This window comes from Pinus tabuliformis, chromosome Q (genome assembly GCF_031772625.1).
Source record: "Pinus tabuliformis cultivar Carrire ecotype Pingquan chromosome Q, CPIR1, whole genome shotgun sequence".
NCBI lineage: Eukaryota > Viridiplantae > Streptophyta > Pinopsida > Pinales > Pinaceae > Pinus > Pinus tabuliformis.
The window spans coordinates 148,886,412-148,893,726 of NC_142296.1; positions in this window are offsets into that span (position 1 = coordinate 148,886,412).

Sequence of the window (7,315 nt, forward strand, 5' to 3'; positions counted from 1 at the left end):
TCAAGGCCTGCCTTAGCCTAGCTTTCATTCTCTTGACCCTCACATTGCAAATCTTGTTTCGGGTCCTATAATGATAGACCATGTGTTTGATCATCTAATTATCTTTTTTGGCCTTTTGTAGCAGCTTCTCAAGGTGCAAGTTTACTCTCTCAAGCCAAGTATCCCTATAATTTTCACTCTCCTACTCAATAGGGGCCAAAGTTAACTTGTGCCTCTTTGCCACTTTGTCGTTTCATCTTGAGCATTTCTAGCTCCATGAGGACTTGTTTGTCACTCAATTGCGTGTTTTCTTGCTCCAAATATGTGATGACATATTTGGCCCTCTCAAAATTGTCTGCCAAAGCTTGCACTTGGGCTTCCCTTTCCTGTATGATGATGTCTTTGATGGTTTCTTGATCCTGAGTCTCTAAATCAATGGTTTTAGTATCATGCTGCTCAAACTCATCATGCTCCGCTAGATCAAAGTCTCTTTCCTCCTCATCATCAAGGTCTTCCTCCTGCACCTTTTCCTTCCCTTTGTGCAGTTGTTGTACCCGTACCTGCCGTGTCGATGAAAAAGGCAAAACCCCTTCCACATCTTGTGGAGTTAGCATTTTCCTATAAGTTGATGAAGAAGCCAAGGCCCCTTTCACATCCCATGGAGAAAACACTTGCCTATCTGCTGCCAATAATTTCCTAGTGCCCCTCTGATATGTCATGAAAATGGGCACTTCAGTAGTTCTTGTCTCCTTGGCCTTCTCATCTGTTTTAGCTAGGCTAGAAGGTCCTCCTGCTTCTTGAGGCACTGGTGGAGGAATTAGAGGACCCCTAAAGATCTCATGAGAAATGAAGGTCTCCCAAGGGATGTTAAGGAAACTAAGATGATGAAGCACAATGATTTTGATTAGGGAGTAATGATAAAGGCTGCTCATCTGCTGAGAGTAAGGCTTCCTTTGGACAATAAAATCCATCTTCTTAATACTCCTAAACAAGTAATAAGGGATGTTTAACATCCTCACCCTGGTAAAATGCATGAGGATCCTGATATGATAAGTATACATCCTGGAGAACCGACCCTCACAAGTGAAATACTTCATGATGATTTTCATCATGGGGATATACTTGTTCTCAAGAAACTTGAAAGAAAACAATCCCTTCACCTAATTTTGTACTGAGGTTTGATATAAGGTTCATAATAGTACTCATCTAGATCCTGGCGCTTGAACCACTTCTCCCCTACATAGGGAATATTGGTGGCATATGAAATAATGGAAGAAGAAATGGTGAAAGTTACCCCAGCAAGAGTCACCCTGTTGTCATGAAGATGTGCTGCAAAAAGACTAGTGAGCTCTGAGTGATATTGCACTCTCTCAACCTATTCACAGAATTCATCGCAGCCAAGGTACCTGAAGCATGTGATAGCGAACTCTGAGGCCCGCAATTCCCTAAGGTTTGATGGCTCTTCTCTGATAATCCTGCCTCCCTTGTGTGGGTTTCCTGGTTCTATGGCTCCATTAGCTGAGGTATCACTGGCTGTGTTTTCCTCCTCATAATCTTGGTCTTCCGGGTCCATGTTTGCAAGGGAGAAATGAAGGGATGAAAAATGGGCTTGCAACTAGGAAATGAATGGAAATGAGAAGAAGGGTTTTGTGCCTTGAGCTCTTGGGGAAGAGAGACAAAGGGAATGTGAAGGAAAAGTGGGAAAGAGGGAAAAGGGATAGGGTGATTTCAAGACTATAGGGCTGGGTGTTGAGAGGAGTAGGAAGGAGTTAGGGTTTAGGTAGAATTAAGGAGAATTCTAGGGTTTCAAGATTACAAATGACCAATAATGCTTGCAAAGTAGATTTAGCAACCCAAAACCAAGATGAAGGACTTGTACTTACTTGTATAAAGGAGAGCGAAGAAAATTTGAGGTTTGTTGGAAGCTTTGGAGGTTTTTGCCCACTTCTAGGAAAAGCGCAGCACCTTCACTAAGAAGCACAATGCCATGACAAAAGTGCAGCTCCCGTTCAAATTTGCTCTAGAAAAAAGGGGGAAAATTGCAGCACCAGGTGAAAATCACAGTGCCTCCCTCTATAAGCGTAGCGCCAGTCTGTCTTGGCCAAAAGCGCAGCACCTTTTGACCAAACGTTGTTATCAGGAAATCTAGTGTCTATGAAAAGTTGCTAGTTCCACTAAGACGGGTAGCTATCTTAGAAACAAATAGATTAAAGTTACTCTCGTTTTCCTTTATGAGAAGTAGATAGGAGAAGATCAAAGAATACCAATCTCAACCCTTCGCTTGGTTCTTTGCTTGTTCCTTCTCCTCACCGACCGGTCTTTGCTGCTTCTCTCTTGACCGCTCTGCTTCAAAGGGTACCTGTAAATTCAAAGTAGCATAATACCTTCAAAGTGCAGAGATCTACAATCATAAACAATATAGGACTAGATATATATTGACCACACAAATGCATATACTATCAGACATACAAGAATGTTGAGGAAAACTTGATTAGCTTTATTAATATGAAGATTAGAAGAGAGGATTACAACCCATTGTTCTGACCCAGCGTCATCCTCCCAGCATGAAAGCCCTTCTTCACCTCATGAAAAGCTTAGATCACCCAACACTATGATATTCCACCAGGAAAACAATAGCACTTCCTTACAAGACACAAAATTCCAGCCTCTGGATCTCTGGGATGAGGGATCCATATATAGATGATTGCAGGGAGGTGAGTCAGCTTCTAGGATTTTTATTAGTGTCTTCTCTCTGATAGTTCTTGGTTCCACTTGGAGATTGATGATCTCTTACTCATCCCTAGGTGAATTCAGAGAGGCAAGTGTCACAGGAGAAGTTTCTGGAAGATTCTATGATCATCCACCTCGCAAACTTTCTCTGCCAATTGTCCATTCTCTCCCATCGCACCCTACAGAAGGGGTTTTTAGTATGCATTGCACCTTTTACACTGGGCAGGTGAGATGCATCGCACCCTTAGCACTAAGCAACCTGTATGGTCCAGTTTTGACCAGTTCTGAGCAGTTTCCTATGGAGAACTTCTGGGAGATGATGTAATCAGCCAACCTTGTTCCTTTAAGGCATGAAACAACACTTTTAGGGACTCAGGAGCCCTTGGTTTATGGACATATATGATTGGGGTTGTAGTGACCAAAAATGTCTATAACTGTTGCCCCCTAAAGCATGAGGTCGTTAATCTTTTGATGTCAGGTGAAATGCTTTATCATGAGGATCCGAGTTTTTTCGAACTGGAAGGTGACCTGTAATAAAATACAATCCAACACATTATCTTCATAATATTTTCATGATCTAGCTGAGGCGGGCATTCCCATGCTCAGATTTATAAATTCATTTTCATGTACATAGGACAGACAACCGTCTGTGTAGCAGACTAATGATTCTAGTAGAGCCATCATCCTTTGATTCAGATGATCATCTGTGCAGCAATGATGTACATTTGATGTCTTTATTTTCCTGAATATATCACAGCCCGGACGGATGAACTAGATCCGGGGTCTTCAAACTTGTCCAATCTTCGCCCAAAGTACAAGTTGATCCATGTGAAAAATGTTTTGGAGTCGAACATGGAAAGACATCGCATGATTACCAGCCAATGATGTAAGATGTTAACAGGCGCGAGAGGAATCACCGATAATGATGATGCCCCTCAAGGTATGGTAGTACAATTCGTGTGGTGTGAGAATGGGACTTGGCGTCGAACACCACGCAAAATCTCTCGGTCGAAGGCCATTGATGTAACCTATTGCCAAAAGTGAGAAACTTGCCATTGAGGCATGCAAGCTTCAAAGTACTGGAAGGGTTGTTCCTAGGTCGACTTCTTGGATAATGAGATGATGTCGACAAGAAGTGACCCATCATAGGAGGGCCTTAATGAATCCCACGTCTATGACACGAAACAGAGCAAATGACTTTTGGAGGTGAAAATGATCTGATGATATAGGGTTCAGGGTGGTGGTCATGAAAGAATGAAGCGTAAAGGTATTGCAGTGGATGAGACACAAGATGGGTTGGTGAATTCTCTGATCGACTTCTCTTGAACATATCGGCGACACTTGGAATGGATTGGTAGCGTTAACCCCAAAGATGGATGGTACGATGGACCAATGGTGATATGACTGGTGAATGAAATAACCCAACCCGACTCAGACATGGAGTGAAAGTGTCATATTCAAGAGCTTCTTTTCTACCAATAAAGTTTCTTCAAGTTTTCTTCCCAAATTTTCCCCAGTCATTACTGACTAGTACCTCTTTATTTTTATCAAGCTTGAGGAGGATAACATATGCTTGTTCTATAATTTTCCCTTCGGGAAAACCCATCGCTATGTTTTAACGAGCCTAATGACAGTGAGATTCGTTCTTGTCTATATGGACAAGTTTGTCGCTATTGGTTTTAACAAGTTTAACGACAAAGATAACTCGATCCTTTTAAATTTTAGAGAGTCTGAAAGGGACGTAAAGGAAACTCCAATAATCCTTTTTCGTCATATAATCCCTTAAGTCTGAAAAAGTATAAAATAATACGAAAGGGATGAATTTTTGATAATTTTAACGAGCCGAACAAAACAAGCGCTCAATCTTTTTGTGTAATAATCCCTCAGGTCCAAAAAGAATAAAATCTAAAGGAGGGATAACACTCTTGGTAGCTTTAACGAGCTGGAGAGGCCAACTTCTCGACAATCTTTTCATATTTTACGAGTCAGACGAAAAGATCTTAAAGGAGACTCGTTTTTTGAGGAACGAGTGATAATTTCGGGTAGCAGCTGATTCCAGGTAAGGTTTGGAATTTTCCAATCACGGTAGTGTCACAAGGATGGCTAATAGGATCACTCTTCGCAGTTGTTCCTCAAAAAGGGTAAACAATCAAATGGAGGCGTATGATCAGCTAAAACAGAGTGGAGGTGATGATGAGAACACGACCAAGGCTCAAGAGTTGATGATAATGCATTCACAATGGTTATTTACCGGAGATTGGTTCATTTTTTAATGAGCTTAAACTCTGGGGAAACATTTGCTCATTGCTTAGGTTTAATTTTTAACGAGCTTGAACTTCACATAAAAACTACTCGTGATAATGGTCATTGATTATTTGATTTCACCACTAACCACTTTGTTCCTTCAACGATTGTACTGCCTGTTCAATTGCTTCATCAAACCGATTAGAAATGAACAATACATGTTTGAAGAATGAGTTAAAACACTAATACCTTACTCGAATTACGTGAAAAGTAATTTAGAAGTGGTTTTTACCCCTCATTTTACCATTTCATTTGAACTTTGGTTTTTTGGAGGTCTGGAGGTGCCTTTCCCCCTTGATTTTCACTAGCTAATTCTGGGATATTCTGTGGACAATTCTTGGCGCCATCTGGACCAGGTAGGAGCTAAACCTGAGCTCTTCAGTTGCATTCCTTCCTTTTTGAATTCTGAGCATGTTTCCCTGTTTTTCTGAGCCCTTGGGGTTTGAAAAATTCACCCTGGCTCCATCGCACCCTTCCTATATCGAAAGGTGCGATGCATACTGGCCTAGCCATTGGCCAGTCAGTATGCATCTCACCCAGTACACTGCTGGGGTGCGATGGGCGCGAGAAGGGAAACTTTTGCACTGTTTTCTCATGGAATTTTTGCCTGTTTTTTGCCAAATCAGGACCTTGATTCTTCTCTTGCTTGTTTTGCAGAGATTCATCGAAGCAAAATGGTTGTTACATGGTGAGAACGCAAGCATGAAGAAGAGGACATGGTTGCTTTACATGATCCAAGCACGGTAACTGTACTGCGGAACTGTGGCCTGCTCAATTTTTTCCGCATCTCTAGCATGAGGCAACAAATCAACTTGTTGCAATATTTTCTCAATGCATGGGATCCTACCAACGAGGTGTTTCAGATCAGAGGCAAATCCATCCCCTTGACTGTCGTGGACATCTATTTTTTGACCGGTTTATCGAGGCATGGTGCCGCTCTCTCATTATCAGGTTCCGCTCATGGGGGCGAATCCGTGAGAGATTATATTCGCCAGTATTGTAGAGAGGGATCTCATCCGAGTAGGGACGGCAAGATCAACATCCGAGATGTCACTGACTGGTCCTTGAGGGCCATTCTGTTCACTTTTTCTAGACTGGCTAGTAGTGCGGCTCTTCACGTGGCTAACAGGTCCTATATGCAGTATGCCTTGGAATGCCTTGAACCAAAGGTGTTCAACTGGTGTGATGCAGTACTCCCTATGATGAAAGAACAACTGACCAAGGTAAAAAGCGGAAAATCCAAGAATTTCGGCTATGGTTCTATTTTGACTGCTTTCTCCTTGGAAAAGATCCCATTAATGCAGCCGTAGTACATTTCACTTAGTTTACCTCCACCGACTGAGCCATGGATGCAGAGATGGGTCATCCTCATGGCCCGACACGTTGGTCAGTCCCAGGTTTCCTTCTTTGATACCTTCTTCGAGTGGTTCAACCGTCAGGAGATGGTTTTCTCCGAGTGTCCATGTTGGCATTATGATTCAGGTTTGGCGCTATGGCACAGGTGTTGTACTTGATGGCAACTCACTCAAGTGGTAAATCTCTGTTCAGGCTCTCAACATCATAGAAAAAGAGATACCCGCAGGTGAGCCTAAGAAAAACTGTGGACCCGCAGGTGCCTCGAAGAAGAAGTGCGGGCATACCCGCAGGTTCTCCGAACAAAAGGTGTGGGCGTCAAATTCACTCATTTCAATGCAAAGAAACGTGCGCACATGGGAATTTTTATGATTGGTCCATGGTATTTAGCCCGACCTTCATGATCCTATGGTTTTGGTCTGTGGTATAGCATCTAAATTATTGAACCCCGGTTTTGGATCTCTTGTATTGGTTTTCGATGGTTTTGTTCCATGGTTTGAGTAAGGGCTTGCCTATAAAAAGGAAAGGAGATCACTTGGCTAGTCACTTGTAAAATTTGAATATCTTAAGATCTGAAATTTTGGGTGATCAGTTTGAAAAGCTAGGTGAAATCTCTAAATTGTAAGGCGGATCTATTGATAGGTCGTGATCTCTCTGGCGCATGATCAGATCTGTGGATCTGACTGTCTGTGGCACATTGGAGGACTGTTAATTTGGCTCTATTCGGAGGTCCGCAGGCGATCCACAACACAGGTGCGGGGGTCCGCAGCACAGCAGAAAGTGCAGGTGCGGGGGTCCGCAGCGCAGCAGAAGGTGCAGGTGCGGGGGTCTGCAGCACAGTAGAAGGCGCAGGTGTGGGGGTTTGCAGCACAACAGAATGCATAGGTGTGGGTGTCCACAATGCAACAGAAGGCGCAGGTGTGGGGGTCCGCAGCGCAGCAGAAGGCGC